A 16,345-nucleotide genomic window follows, 5' to 3' on the forward strand; every position below is an offset into this window, starting at 1 on the left:
GACCACATCTGCACTTCCTGGTGATCTGGAGGCAGCTGGACCTTCCTGGCTGAGAACCTGTATCTTCAGGCATGTTTCCGGCGTAAGGTTCCTTGTTTTTGCCATTTTTGTCTCTGAAGAACTTTCAAATGTTCTGTTTTAATATAGACACGGAGCACGGCAACAGAAAAATGTGTCTTTTAATGTGTCATTAGTGGATCACTGGAACCAATCAAGTTTTAAATGTCTATTTTAGGATTTGTTTTTTGACCTGAGAGTGATGCACCATATCAGGCATTGTGGTCATAATGTTATGCCTGATGGGTGTGTGTCCTGGTTGGAGGTCATAAAAATCCTCACGGTGACGGCTCCAGCGTGGGCGCATTCACGTCTGGCTCTGTTTTTAACCACTTGGAACAATCAACAGTTTGGTTTCCCACCATCTGGACCAACGGGAAGGTTTTTTGGCCTGAATGAACTGGACCAGGGCGAAGCCAGTTATTAGTCCGGACCATATGTACGTCCCCGAGCAGCTGTTAGACCCTGGCTCCATGCAAACTCCTGGCAGCCTCAAGATGCTAAACTTACCAGCCGCTTTTCTGGACAACGGCACAAAAACTTCACCACTGTGCTTTTCTTGGTTTCATGAGTAACTTTTGTTTTTTTTTCGTCGGTCTGACCTCTTTCCATTCCCTCGGCGGCTCCATGTGTTCGCTCTGCACGTTACCACCTGCGCCCATAATCCCCTGCATGCTCCTCCACTCCGCTCCCTTTGTCCTGGTTTCACACCGTCCTCTCCCGACTAATGAGAAGAATTTTTAATCATCCATTATCACTACTTAACCGAGCAGCCAGTCACAGGTCAGGTATTGTTCGCTCTGTCCTGGAATGATTAATGATTTTTTGAATATTTGATTTACTCTTCGTCTCATCTCTACTCGGGTCGGTTATCAGTCATGTGATGAGGCTCGTAAACCCCCCCAACCCCACCCGGACGGTCGCATTGATCCTTTTTGGCCGTTTACTTGAAAGCATGCAAAAGAGGGAATGCTTCAATACGCCCTGCGCTCAGTGTGTGTTTTACGATAATGGCCGAGCTTTCACTGAGTGGAAAAAAATACTCCCATTTCTTTATTCTCACCGGAGTCTTGAAACTCAATCCAAGGCGTGTGAATAATGGAGCTGATGAATAATAGAGCGTTCAAAATATACGAAATCAACAAACGCGGATCAACACAAACACGTCCCTGATTTATTTTTGTCTCATTTCTTCAATCATCATTTTAGGATTTCGGATGTTATTGCCATTTAATTAATAAGGCGGTGATTGAGGTTAATGCCCGAGACTGCTGTGAGGAGATATTGGATTTTTAGATTCTTTATTTTATTTCTTATTTGAATGAACGTGGTGAAGCACCTTGCACATCGACACAACACATACGCACACTTTCATATGCACAATATCAATATCAGTATCAACTGTACCACTTAAACATTTTCCCTTTTCTGCGTGAAGCATTTATTTATTCAAGTAAATTAATAATTTGCTCATATCTGTGAGTCTGCAAACCTACAATTAAAATGAGACATCTGACCCGTCTCTGTCCCACCTTTGTGGAAATAGGGCAGAGTCTCCTGTTCATTAGATTCAGCTTTAATTTGACGTCCTGGCTGATCTCCCCAAATGAGATTGGTAGCTGATTGTTGCAACATGTTGAGCAGCGAATCTGAGGCGGTCGGACGTGGAAATAAACCAAACACAACGGGAACATCAGGTGCTGAAAATAAATTGTCATGTTTCTGTCGCGTTTTGCTTTCGACCAACAGTTTGAAGGTAATGAGATTAACATCAGCCGTGTTGATGTGATGCTTCTTGTTCATATTCACGACCTTCAACTAATCCACCTCATTCTATGGTTCACCAGTGGTTAGCACCAAGCGCATTAGCAACATGCTAATGAGTGAGCGAACGCACCAAACCAACAAAGAACAGTAGAGCTATTGTTAGCTATGAGATAGGTAGGAAGAGCTAGTGTTAACTGGGAGGCTAGTAATAGCTACTGTTAGGTGTAAGGCTAGGAAGCTAGGAAGAGATACTATTAGCTGTGAGGATAAGAAACTTGGAAGAGCTACTGTTAGCTGAGAGGCTAGGAAGAGCTACTGTAAGCTGAGAGGCTAGGGAGAGCTACTGTTAGCTGAGAGGCTAGGAAGTGCTACTGTTAGTTAATAGACTAGGAAGCTAGGAGGAGCTACTGTTAGCTGTAAGGCAACGAAGAGCCACTGTTGGCGGAGAGGCTAGGAGGAGCTACTGTTAGCTGTAAGGCAACGAAGAGCCACTGTTGGCGGAGAGGCTAGGAAGAGATACTGTTAGCTGAGAGGCTTGGAAGAGCTGCTGTTGGCTGAGAGGCTACGAAGAGATACTATTAGCTAGGAGGCTAGGAAGCGTACTAGCTGGGAGGTAGGAAGAGCTAGTCTTAGCTGAGAGGCTAAGAAGCTAGGAAGAGCTACTAGCTGTCAGGATAAGAACCAAGGAAGAGCTACTATTTGCTGGGAGGCTAAAGCTGCTGTTAGCTGGGAGACTAAAAAGAGATACTGTTAGCTGAGAGGCTAGGAAGAGCTGCTGTTAGCTGTAAGGCAACAAAGGGCTGCTGTTAGCTGAGAGGCTAGAGAGAGATACTGTTAGCTGGGAGGTTAGAAAGAGCTACTGTTAGCTGGGAGGCTAGGAAGAGCTGATGTTGGCTGAGAGGCTAGGAAGAGATACTATTAGCTAGGAGGCTAGGAAGCGATACTAGCTGTGAGGTAGGAAGAGCTAGTGTTAGCTGAGAGGCTAAGAAGCTAGGAAGGGCTACTAGCTGTCAGGATAAGAACCAAGGAAGAGCTACTATTTGCTGGGAGGCTAAAGCTGCTGTTAGCTGAGAGGCTAGGAAGAGCTGCTGTTAGCTGGGAGGCTGGGAAGAGATACTGTTAGCTGGGAGGCTAGGAAGTGATACTAGCTGTGTGATAGGAAGAGCTAGTGTTGCTGGGAGGCTAGGAAGCTAGGAAGTGATACTGTTAGCGCTACTTGGAGCTACTTTCAGTCGCATCTCAGCTGGACAGACGTCACAGTGCGGAGAGCGATGGAAAACAATGCACTCAGACCCAAACACATTAAATCCATTTGCAGCAGTAACTGGTTCCTCTGCATCGGACGCTTTTATTTATTTTTTTGTTTGTTTGTTCCTCGACCCCCGACCGGTCACTACTCGTGTTAACGGCTGCGTCTGTGGGCAGAGAACTCGACTGGATGAATCACAACATCCGAGGGTTAAAGCGTTGAGGTCCGTTAACCTGAGAGGAGGCGGCCCGACACGGGTTAAAGCTTCAGAAACAGAACCCGTGTTTTCTGTCCGTGGATACGTGAAAGCATGAAGTGGGAGAGGAGGTGAGAGTGGAGCGGTTTACAGAAAAAGAAAATGTTGCTTTTAAATCTTTTTGTGCGGTAAAAATCCGATAAATTAATAATAACATGAGGTTTGGTTTGCGTCCTCCTCCTCCTCCTCCTCCTCCTCCTCCTTCATCACCTCTTTCCTCTGGGTCGTCTCCCCCTCGTGTGTGTTTTTGAAATTCGCCCTCGCCGCTCGCAGGCCGCTTCAATAATTCACGTGAAAAGTTCTGGATGATCTCGAGTCTGAGCGAACGCCACAAGAACAAATTAAAACGGGCTCCGTGTTTGCTTTTCAGACGCTTCCTTCTTTTTCCGCGCCGCTGCCAGGAAACATAACCCTGAGTTGAACAAGAGAAAAACACGTATTGATTCTGCAAAGAGGCTGTAAGGAATAAAAATCTTAAAAATGAAACCAAACCAGTGAGGAACACGAGTCTGGTCCTGAGGTAAAATGCTGCTTTATCTGTGTTTCATATAAGAAAACACAAGAACTCATCCGTGACCTTATATGCTAATGTAGATCATAGCTCTTATAATTAGCTTCTGCATATTCATCCAGGTCTTTCTCTGGATTAAACTCTTCAAAATGCTCAACAGAAACAACATCTTTATCCACTCGTCTCTCGGCTGCAGCCGTTTCTAAATTCTGCACACACCAGTTTAGTGCATTAAAGATGGTGAGGTTGTTACTGTGCCGCATCAAGCTGTGAATATATCACGAGTTTAATGTTCAAACTTCACTGCAGCCACAGACGAACAAAAAGGGGACGAGAGTTTAATGTGTTTGGAAGAGAAATCTCAATAAAGTTTTTTTAATTTTCCACAAAACGTACGATGACGGTACAATGATTCATAAATAAAGAAAGTAATATAATGATAAAATAAGTTGAGTTCAGACCATTCATTTGTATAGTTGGCACGAAAATATCTAAGAATATATAACAATAATAATAATAATAATAATAATAATAATACAACTTTATCAATTTATCCAAACAACAAAATGACAAAACAAAACCATTAAAACTTGATCAGGTTATTTTGAGAAAATGCTTAATTCTGTTGTTAGACCTGAAGATTGAAGCAACGTCTGTTTGGAAAATAGGAGCCAGCAGGTAGTTAGCTTAGCCTAGCCTAGCCTAGCTTAGCTTAGCTTAGCTCAAAGAACCAGCTGAGTGAGGATACTTCCTGGGCTCTGGTATTCTGTGTTACACCTATAGATGTTCATAAATTAACCTCAAACTAGAAACTTGAGAAACTCAAAAACCTCAACAAATTAATTTCATGTCACTTTTGACCCTTTTTGAAATATTTTGAATATATATATATAGATTTGTCTTTTGAGCTGGAGGACTGACCTGTGTAAATGTTTATTGACATTTTGTCATTTATTTAATATTTATTTATTTTATTTTTATTATTATTGTTAGTCTATTTTATTTGTTTTATTTATCTAGTTTTAGTTAAAAAAAATTTTTTATATATATTTCTTTCTCCTGTTTTTTTTTTTTTTTTAATTTTTTTGGTCCGTAGGAGGTGGTGGGGGGGGAGTTGACATTCAGATGTGACAAATAGATGCTAATTATATTTTTAGGATTTAGGCTGTGTGACACACTGAATGTTCAAAATGTTCAATAAATAAAGTTGGAAAAAGATAAATAAATATTAAATAAATGAGAACAAAAAGTCAATAAGCTTTTACACACATCCCTCCTCCAGCTCAAAAGACAAATCTATATATATTTTACCAAAAAAATGTCCCAAGTGACATGAAATGAATTCACTGAACCTTTTAGGATAAATCTGAGCTTCTAAAGTTTCTAGTTTGAGGTTTATTTCTGAACATCTGTAGGTAAAACCCACCTCACATGACAGATATTCACCTGTAGATCATCAGAGCCTCCTCAAGCTAAGCTAAGCTAAGCTAAGCTAAGCTAACTGCCCATTTCCCAAACAGACGTCAATCTTCTCGTCTAAGAACATTTTTATCAAACGATCTATGAACATTAATAGGAATGAATTATTTCTGCTTTCACAGCTGCTTTGTCCCCTTTTGGAAATAAATAAATAAATAAATAAATAAATAAATCTACCTACATGCCTATAAGGCCTCAGCCTGGGAGCAGAATGAATGTGTTACTCGGCTCACGGCGCGTTTCGTTAACAGGCGGCGGGATATTAAACTCCTTCTTTCTTTCTTTCTTTCTTTTTATTTGCGGATGAATATGAGCGATTCTCCACTATCACATGCTCACATATGGAAATAAATGGAGCCGGGTTCCAGTAAATCTCCCCGGATGAAATTGCTGCTACAGTTGGTCTGTGCGTGTCGCTGGTAATATTCCTCCTATATTTTCCTCCTGTACATCGACTCTGGCTCCTGTCACGCTGACGAAAAGCAGCTCGATGCTGCAGCTGCTGCTGATGCTGATGCTGCAGACGAGAGCCTCGGCTTTTATTTCCTGCCCATAGAGATGGAGAAATATGGAATAAACAGAGAAGTAGTATAAATAAACTGCAACCTCTGGGGGGGGGGATACCACCCACCCACCATCTCTTTCTCTCTGCATCTGCTTACTCCTCCAGTGAACTTTGCTTTTTATCCAGTTACTTACTATTATTATCATGTTTACCTCCTGTAAGAGCAGCTGGTGCATTAAAGTGTCTTTGGTCAGCTTCCATCTCCTTCTTCAGGCTTTACCCCCCCTCCTCGCCCCCCCACCCCCAGCCTGAAGGATGCTCTAAATAATAAGGACACCTGTGCTCCTTCCTTTGCCTTGTTGTGTTGGTTGTGTTGGTTGTGTTGGTTGTGTTGGCGCCGTGTGAGTCCGGCCCATGTTCTCTCTGCACGGCGACATTTTAAAAGCAGAGAGAGGATCCGTCTGTGCTGCGACGCCCCTTCGCTCTGTGCTGGAATGAGTGGCGGTGCATTAAAAACACCTCCACCGTGTCCCCCTGCTCCGTGCACACAGCGGGGGGGTGGGAGGAGGAGGAGGGAGGAGGAGGTGGGAGGAGGAGGTGGTTCAGTCTGCAGCAGGGCGGCGGGTAAAACCCCCGGTGAGGCAGAGGTGATGTGGGCGTTTGTTGATCTGAGGCGCCCGTGGATGTTTTACTAAAGTTTCATCACGGCTGAGGCATCTACACCGATCAGCCACAACATTATGACCACTGACAGGAGATTTATGACCCGTAGATGGAGTGTATGGAATATATCTTGGATACATTTTTATTTAAAGTAAATTAAATAAATAAATAATGTTCATTATGACGCCTTTACAAAATCCACTATTATTTACTATGGAAACATTCATCTACATGTGTTAGTGGGGGGGGGTGGGGGGGGTCTGATCCTGGGTCAGTGTGAGATCGAGTGGATGTTGCTGCCGTTGCCGGCTGAGTTTTGTTGCCTTTGTTGCTCGTTGTGTAATTGCATAATTTTTTTCTGGTTTTTAGTTGCTACTGAGAAGATGAGAAACTCTGCAGTGCTGATGTAAAAGTTAAGGTTGAAACCGCATTAATATATAATTGAGGGACCTTTGAAGTCCGTGGGATATATCTCACATACATTTTTAATAAAAGTAAAAAAAAAAAAAAAAAGCTAGGATTTTCATTATGATCATGTCTTTACAAAATCCATAATTATTTATTATGGAAACAGTCACTTATTAATAAAATATGACAAGATATCAACTAAATAAATAATGAGCTAAACTATAATAAAATTAACTTATTCAAAATCAGTTTGTTCTGTTTGTTAAGTTGAGATGATCAGGACAGATTTTCTTATTTAGCAACATATCAAATTTTATGTGTAAAATAAATTGTATCTGAGATTCTGTTCAGCTGAGTTACTCTTTACAAACTCATTCCAGCTTCTCTTTATTAGTTAATTAACATAAAGTCACAGTGTTACTACAACATATTAATAAATAACTTTCAGTTTACTCCAGTGTATTTATAATATTTAGAATAATCTTTAAAAATACCGTGTGGTTGTTGGTTATATTTGATCAGACGCCTGGAAACCGACAAAATGTTAAACTATGATAAACTGACACAGTAGTTTGACTTTAAATCACCATAAAGCTCTGACACGGACACAAAAACGCACTAAAAACACTAAAAACAGAACAAATTCACCAGATCCACAAACTAGATGACGTTAATTATGATCCAGACCCGACGTTAACTTCAGCTTTAGTGTCATCAGAGCTTTAGACCTGATCTGATTCAGGTTTTATTCTTATACTTAGAGGTGAATCAGTGTGAACGCGGCTTTAAAAAAGTTCAGAGAGTTCAGAGTCAGAGTCAAAACATTAGCAAAAGGAACACGAATAGATCCTTTGAAGATTTCTTCTGCTTTTATTGCTTTTAGGTGAACGGTTTAATCCTAATACTCTCTAATAATTCATGATCCCTCAGCAGCCGGGACCGTTCCAGGTTACAGCCGAGCAGGAAACGCTTCGGATGTTATTATTATTATTATTATTATTTTTAAAAATAGACACAGAGCATTTATCCGTTTATCCCACAGTCACAGACGCTGAGTTTCCTCTTATTTTAGTCCAGCTCCATCCTGAACCCTCAATAAATGTGCAATAAATGACATTTATTTAGGAGATTTTACCTTCAGCATGAGATGAAGCTCTGTGAAATTTCACTGTTTGGGATTAATAAAGCATCTATCTATCTATCTATCTATCTATCTATCTATCTATCTATCTATCTATCTATCTATCCTATCCTCATCTCGTCATCCATCATCTCTATCTATCTATCTATCTATCTATCTATCCAAACATCCATGCGTCCATCCATCCATATCCATCCATATTCATCCATATTCATCCATATCTATCTATCTATCTATCTATCTATCTATCTATCTATCTATCAAACATCTATCTCTCATCATATCCATATCATCCTTCTATCTCATCTATCCTATCATCCATCGTCCTCATCCATCCTCATCCATCATCCATCCATCCATTCATCTCCATCCATCCCTTTTCATTCTATCTATCAACTTATCATATCTGTTTGTCTATTTCCATACCTTAGTCATATTTTATATAAATAAATGATGCAAAATTCACACGATTAATTACAAATTCCTCCTTGTTTAAAATAAATATTCAGAAACTTTAACAGTTATATTAATTCTTTGATGTTACTTGATGCCGGCTGTGGACGTATTTACACAGATTTCCCTGGAATTCCCTGTCTCTCTGTCGGCCACCTTTATTTTGAGTAAAAAAATATTTAAAAAATTGCACCGACCGGCTGGACTGGTGGAATTTAAACCCATACATATATATAAAAAAAACATCTTTTGTGTAACTGTAGTGACCATTTAGCATGAGAGGGATCTCAAAGTTAATAATGAGTGTGTTTATTTTAACATAAATTATTTTTTAATCTTTCTTTCTTTCCTTTTCTGTGAAACGATAACGACCACAGCGACAGTGATTCAGACGTCATTAAAAACGTCCCCAAACTTCCTCGTCTCATTCCCCCGTTTTATCTGTTTGGTGAAATCAAAGATAACAAATGACTCTTCATTAAAACATAATTAGTTTTCTTCCAGGAAAAGCTTGCGTGTGTGTGTCGCACGGAGGAAACAGCCGCTTTAATTAGCGCTTTGATTCCTGCGTTTTCAGGCCGTGAAGTCTCAGCCTCAGACGAACGGCGTCAGAAGAACCTGGGTTTAAAACAAGCTGTAAACTCTGATTCTCACTGCGTCTGTAGTCGACGCTGCGTTCAAGGTCACTGCATCGATGCAGAGTTTGTTCTGTTTGCACAGATCACGTTCCTCCGTCCCGTCAGAAAATAGCTTCAGACGCCGTGTTTTTGTTCCAGAGCAGCCGTTCAAATACATAAAGATGTTCACGTTCATATTACAGAGACAAAAACAGAGAAAACTAAAGCTCACGAGGAGAAAATTACCTGGTGAGGATTCATCAAAACAGAACAAGAAACATGAGTTATTGCACATAGAAATATTGCACAATAAAACCTGAATTAGCTAAAGAAAACAATAAACTACAGATTATTTAGACATGAGTGAAAACTGAGGACGACAAAAGATAATTAAGTGAAAATTCCACCGATATATGAAAAAATTAAGGCATATTTAAATAAAATTAAATTAAATTAAAAATAAAGAATACTGTTGAAGCCCTAAGCTGCCATGTTCATACATATTTCCTCCATTTTCCCGTAGTAATGACTTAATTTTCTGTTTCCTCCAGATAACGAGTTATTTTTTATATCAGATAACGTGATGATGTTATAAGTCGACTGTAAAGTGAGTCGTTTATTTTGTGCTTTAATGTTTGTAAATGATGATTAAATGTGTGGAGATTATGACAAAACGGAGGAAATAGTGTGTGTGAATAAATGGCCGCTCAGGGCTTCCGTAGAATACGTGATATTTAATACACATGATTTTACAGTGAGATGTTTAACAATATGAATCACATTCTTTACTGTAACATTTTCAAAATTAGATTTTTCTGCACAAAACTAAAAAAGTGGATGAAGGCGGCCATCTTGGAAATGAGTAAATCCACCAGGGGGCAGATGATTAGTCTCATAGGTGTTAAATGTGTAAATCATATAAATAATAATTTATAATTTATGCTATAATTTATGACGTGGACGTAGCTGGTCCAGTTTTTAGTTAAATGTCCATGAATGTATAAATGAATAAACTGATGTCAGAGCCAGACGTTCTGCTCTGCAACGTGTCGTGTTTGTGTCTCTTTAAAGCCGATAAATTAGCAGATAAAAGTGGGACTGAAGTCAGACCGATCACCTCTGAGCTGCTCCCCCGGCGCCGTCCACGGCTCCAGGAGCATCGGCGCTAATGGACGGGTCAGATGCAGAGAAAGAAACGGTATAAACAGAACTCAGATCACAGCCTGTGTGTGTGTGGAAAGTCTCACTTTATATCGACTTCTTCTTTACTTTTCTATGTTTTCAGGTTCAGGATGTAAGTTCGTGCAGGTTCTCGGTCGTTAACGGTTTAAAAATATAGATTTTCCTGTTTTAAAACAATTGTTTTGAAAATTCAAAGTCCGAGCCTCAGTTCTAAAAGACTTTAGAGGACGTGTTGGTTTAAACAGAAACATCTGTGACTGGTATCAATGTTAACCACCTGAATCTCACCTGAAACTGTGAACTAACCATTAAAGTCCAGATTCTTAAGGCTCATTAAAGAAACCACAGGATTAACCACAGACTGTTTATACGACGGACAAACTGACTCCAGAATGAAGCCTGTCGCCATGTTGGATGAGCTTTACTCCAAATATGGACATGGGGGTCGTGTTGGGCGGAGCTAAAGCAGCCCGGACGTTGAGACCCGACTTCTAGGGACGGTCTACGTTTTGGATGACGTGTCCCTGCAAATGTCTCCGATTTTAGTGTTTTAGAAAATATGCTGCGCGTAGACTACAGTTATTACGGTACAAAATAAATGAAGCTGTAACTGTCCCTGTTTCTTCATTTCGTCTTGGTAACATTTAATTCTAAGACGTCATGCATTCACCTTAATTTCCTCTATTTACTCAAGATCTTAAGTTATTTATCTCTTAATTTAAGAGTTTCATCACGCTGACTGATAAATGCTCTTAATACTATTATGTAGTAAAATAATAACCTAGTGTAAAAGGTCAGTCACTTATTTTGTGCTTTAATGTTTGATAACGATTAAGTTTCTTTAGATCCCGAGAAAACAGAGGAAATGAACTCGTTATGACAAGAAATCGGGGAAAAATAATCCGTGAACGCGTGGCTGCTTAGAGCCTCTGTACCGAGCTGTAATTAGATTCACAACATTGGAAGTAACAACAACTTTTTTGTCTTTACCAAACCCAACTGTCCGAGTCCCGTTTGTTTTCTTTTCTACACATTATTGTCGGATACATATTTAACATATACGACTTAAATCCAGCGATTTTAGGCCGATGCTCTAACGACCACAGCAGCAAACGCACAACTCTGTCAGTTAAACTCTCCTCAGTTTGTTCCATCTTTATTTAAAACAATCAATTCAAAACTTACGGAGAAGCCGCGGGAAATTACTCGCACAGCGGTCGAGAAGATGTTTCTCCCAAAACTGTTTAAACTCCTCCACTCGTCTCTTGTTTATTGGATTGAGGGAATAAAACGACATTTAAAGGAACAGTTTTACTCAGTTTCCTGAACACGTTTGCACGTATTTGGGTCGTTGCGTTGGGACAGATAGTTGCTAAACTGTGTCAAACAGCTGCATGAAAACAAATGGACGCTGCTGCGTTTCTAAACTGTTGTGTTGAAGAAGGTGATGCAGATTAAACCCGGCCGCTCGGTGAGGAAACGCTCGGTTCCACTCTCCCGTCTGAGGCTTTTTAAATCCGACGCTGTCGAGCCTCATTCCAGAATACAACCGGCCATAACCTATTTACAGATTAATCCCCGCCTCATAAAACACATTTACGTGTCACATGTGGTCGCAGCCATTTGGGAGCTCGGCGCTGTCTGTTCTGAGCGCGCTCAGATGATGCTGCACTTAACGTGGGTTTTTTTCCTCCGCAGTGACACGTTCCCAAAGATCCCGACATCCCGTCTGATTTACTCCACATGATTAAATTTTTTACCGCAGCCGCATCTTCTCTCCTCATGACCTCCCGGATAAACCGGGGCTGAGAGCTCAATCCATTAACGCCACTCAAGTGCACAAATATCTTGTGACAGTTCCCACAAATAGGCTTTAAAAATGTAATTGATATTGAGGTGGAACGTCACGTTGTTTGCTTTAGCTGATTGAGTCGGTGAGAAAACTGGCTTTTATTTATTTTTATATATTTTTTTCTCTTTATTGAATTTGTGTTTCTTCATTTAAAGCCCTAATTTATTCCCCTCCAGCCCCGAGAGCTGTTTCCCTCCAACTGGTTCATTAGTGTCGGTGCAGAGCTGTTCACAAAATTACAGTTCTTGGGGAAGAGAAAACTTCTCGTTATAATGTTTTGGTCAAATTAAAGAATGTAAATCAACTCTAAAATTAATCTCCGAGTAAAGATTTAATACTCGGCTGTTATCAGGGATCAGGATCCTGCGTTTAGAAACTAATTCAGCTCAGCTCAACGTTCTCTCTCCGGACGCCTCTGAGCGACCGTTTGTGTTTTTCTTTTTTAATAACGGACGGATCTATAAGTAAAGATCGGAGGCCGGCAGCCGGCCGGGGCTCGCGCTGATGAATAAGTCTTGACAGTGTTATTGAGGGATATATTGTTTTCTGGGACGTTGGAGAATTTCATCTGGTAAAACGCTGGGAGGATGATTAAAGGGAAGATACCTCAGAGAGTTGCAGCGGTTATGAGTGCACTCCACCACCGGGGGCGCTGCAGGAGCTCTTAATTGTTTCTATGTTACGGTCTTGGACTCTGACGTTATTCACTCCTCGTTCTGAGACTTGGAGGGAAACAGGAGGAGATTTTAAACCAGAGGAACATTTTTACAGTTCTTACAACTGCACTTTATGATGGTTCTTTTAGGGTCTTTCTTAGTTCCTTCTGCACCACAATCAATACAAGAGGAACAGTTACAGACGACACCCACCATGAACCCAGAGCCATATATTACAGAGAGTCTGGTCAACTCAAAACATGGGCGCCATGTTTGCTCCATCAGAGGTTAGATTCTACAGCGTAAATAAATGTCTTATTTCCACCATTAACGTTCCTATAAGTGTTATTAATATGTAAAAGGTCCTCACTTAAATATCCCAGTGTCTACTTCCTTTAAATATGTTAAATGAGTTTGTAAAATGCTTTGTAGCCCGATCACCTCATCAGTCATGGAGCTGTGTTTACCTTCTCCTCAGTCTCCGTGTTCATCCATCACCGTTAAAAGTTAAAATTATAAATACTCAGAAATAAATACTGAAAATTAAACCAGTCTTACTGTTATTTAGTATTATTATTATAGCATTAGCATGCTAGCCTTAATAACTTAGTGGTAACTGAGGTAAAGTTAAATTAAATGTGTTTATCTACATGGACATAAATTAAATGAACACGTGTTTCACAGTATATATGACGCTAGCTGCTATTTTTCTTGAGTCTTTAGTCTAGATAACTAGCTAGCATAAGGCTAGGCTAAGGCTAGCATAAGGTTAGCATAAGGCTAGCGTAAGGCTACGTTAGCTTCAAGCTTCATTCATGTGTAAAGTGGTGTTGGGTGTTTCTGAGATCAAGGTTCACATTAATGATGGTGTGACTTTATTTTTCTATATAAAATCTTAACAAACGTCAAACAGAGACATTGACATTTACCTCATCACATAATAGAGAGAAACCAGTGACGTCCAGTTCTTCCTTTTAATCTTCTGCTCCATAACTTTCTCTGTGTTTGTTCACTGGGGAAACGGTGGAGTTTCCTCCGTGTTTTCCTGATCCTGTGGCATATTTTACCTTTTAATCCAACTTTATTCTCTGTTGTTGCCACTTCTCTATGGGTGAATATTGGTTAGATGGATCCAAGATGGCGCCCATGAAACACGTGACCAGCTCAGGACCAATCAGCATAGAGGGACAGATCAGACGCTCTATAATATACGACTCTGTGTAAATGTTGTCTTGGCAGCCACCTAGTGGCCACAGCTGGTATTGCTGCCTAAGTTAAACATTTAAATGCAACGTGACAGCGTCTATTTAACCTGCTGTTAATTTAACCATTGAACGCCTCTACTTCCCACCAGACAAAACTTTCGTGGTTGAAATTTGGCAACAAAACTTGAATTAATTCCTGGAGAGTTGGCACCAACGTAGCCGACGATCACGACGTTCGTGTCAGATTCAATGAGTCGGGAAGATCCGGATGCATAGATAATGATTTCCATAGATTCTAAAGGTTTGGTCCCATAGAGGTTAAAAAAACAAGCTTTCAGTGCATCATGACAGTGTCTGTTTATCTGTTCATATACACTCAGCAGCACATTCTTCTTTTCACAGTGGAGTTATTGGAATAATATAACTCTGAGCTGCAGCACCAGCCACTTAAATCCTCACTCCGTCCCGTTTTCTGTCAGCTTCCAGAAACTTTCACCGGTCTCAGTGTTTCCTTTTTTTTTTATTTTATTTGACGTTCGCTGTAACAGCCAAACGTTTTCCAGCCGGAGGCGAAATGTAAATGAGTGGAGATAAGAAACGATGTGTACGTTCGGCTCAGCCGTGGTAAACAGACGCTGGTTATTATCGCAGCGTGTTGACGGATGCACGTTTGCCACCATATGCTGGTGGATCGTTCCCTCACGGTCATCGCGGTCTGAACGGGCTTCGCCCACTAACCTCCTGTTTGAGCCAAGGACTTCACGGTGGCCGTCTAATCGGATTAAAACCGGGACACTTCGGCTGATGGTGGTGGTGCATTCAGGGCCCACTGTGTCATCGCTACATTTGTGGTTAAAACATTTCTGGAATTTGTCAGAGTTGTGGGCTGGTTTCTGGCTCCAGGGCTTCGCACACACACACAGAGACAGTGATGCTACAAAAGGAGGTTTTCTCTGACAGGTTTAGACAGTGAAGATCCTGGATGTACTGGAGCTGTTAATACCCACACTCTGCTGGTGGATGCCTGGCGTGTAGCGTGGGAGGATTTACCTCCCCGTGTGTCTCACTCTGCCTCCACAATGTACTTTTTGAAATCTTTCTTGCAGTTCGCACCTAATTAGGACATGATACGTCATCGCAGCGTGAGTCTCTGTCTCTCGGTCACAGTCCACGGCACCGAATGTGTTGGTGCAACATCAGGACCGAGTCTGGAGCTGATTCTGCTCCGGCAAAGACCTGCAGGGCCAATCAGATCAAGTGGGCGGGGCTTAATGTAGTGATTTCTGCATCTGTTTGACTTTTCTACATCTTCACGTTATTATTTCACTTCTCTAACCTACTAAATATTTAGTAGTAGTTTATTTTCCTAGTCATCTTTTAGCATTTTTTAAACATTTTCTTATTGAACTTTTACCTTTAAAGCTGCACGATTACAAACTTAAATGCAAACTTTAAGAACCAGCAGATCCTCTTATTGCGCCGTCGTCTCGTCCGTGCATCTGATGCATCTTCTGCTGATGGCACAAAGGATTGTGGGTAAGAGCAGCTAACAAACTGACTTTTAAAGATGCAACCACATTTTTGTGATCGTTATATATAAAACGTCGGATGTTCTGCACCAACACATTCACCGAATTAAATTGTCTTTTAATTGCGTTTTAACAATTAAGAAGGTGGTTTCGTGATTTGTGATCGAGAAGCTGGAAACTCAAAAAGCTTAGAAAGCTGGAAATGGAATCAGCGTCTGTGAGTTAATGCATGAAGGCAGCTTTGATACGGTGAAACCAGCTCTGTCATGTGATCATTAATTATTCAGCTTCGTTACAGTCGGGGTTTTTCATGTGCAGGTGCCGCCCCTCGTCCTCTTCCTTCCTATATCCCACGGTCCCCGGGAGTCTCAGCTAAATAAAACAGGCTTCCTGCCATCGCTGCGTCTCTTTACATTTAAAAGACGAGCAGGACGTGGCACAGATGAGACGCCTAATGAGTTTTCTCATGTGCAGGGTCAGAGCTGCAGAGATAAAGGTGCAGGAGAAGCCTTGAAATAGTTTTTGCTGCAGAACAGGAATAATTATCTTTTTTTTATTTTTTTTTTTGGCTCCTTTGCCCGAGTGTCGTCCCATCACTGAGACCATTTATCATCCAGCTCTGCAAGTTTATCATATTTCATCCAGAGTTTCTGCATCTACATAATCAATACGTACCAGGAAAAGTCTGTCCTCTGCCCCCTGGTGGTTTTACCCGTGATCTGCAGGCAGGAGCTTTTGGCAGCCTTTTCCAAAATGTCTGATTATGTGGAAATCTTTGCTAATTTTGAAAGAATCACATTTATTGTTACTGATAA

This window comes from Mugil cephalus, chromosome 20, assembly GCF_022458985.1.
Source record: "Mugil cephalus isolate CIBA_MC_2020 chromosome 20, CIBA_Mcephalus_1.1, whole genome shotgun sequence".
Taxonomy (NCBI): domain Eukaryota; kingdom Metazoa; phylum Chordata; class Actinopteri; order Mugiliformes; family Mugilidae; genus Mugil; species Mugil cephalus.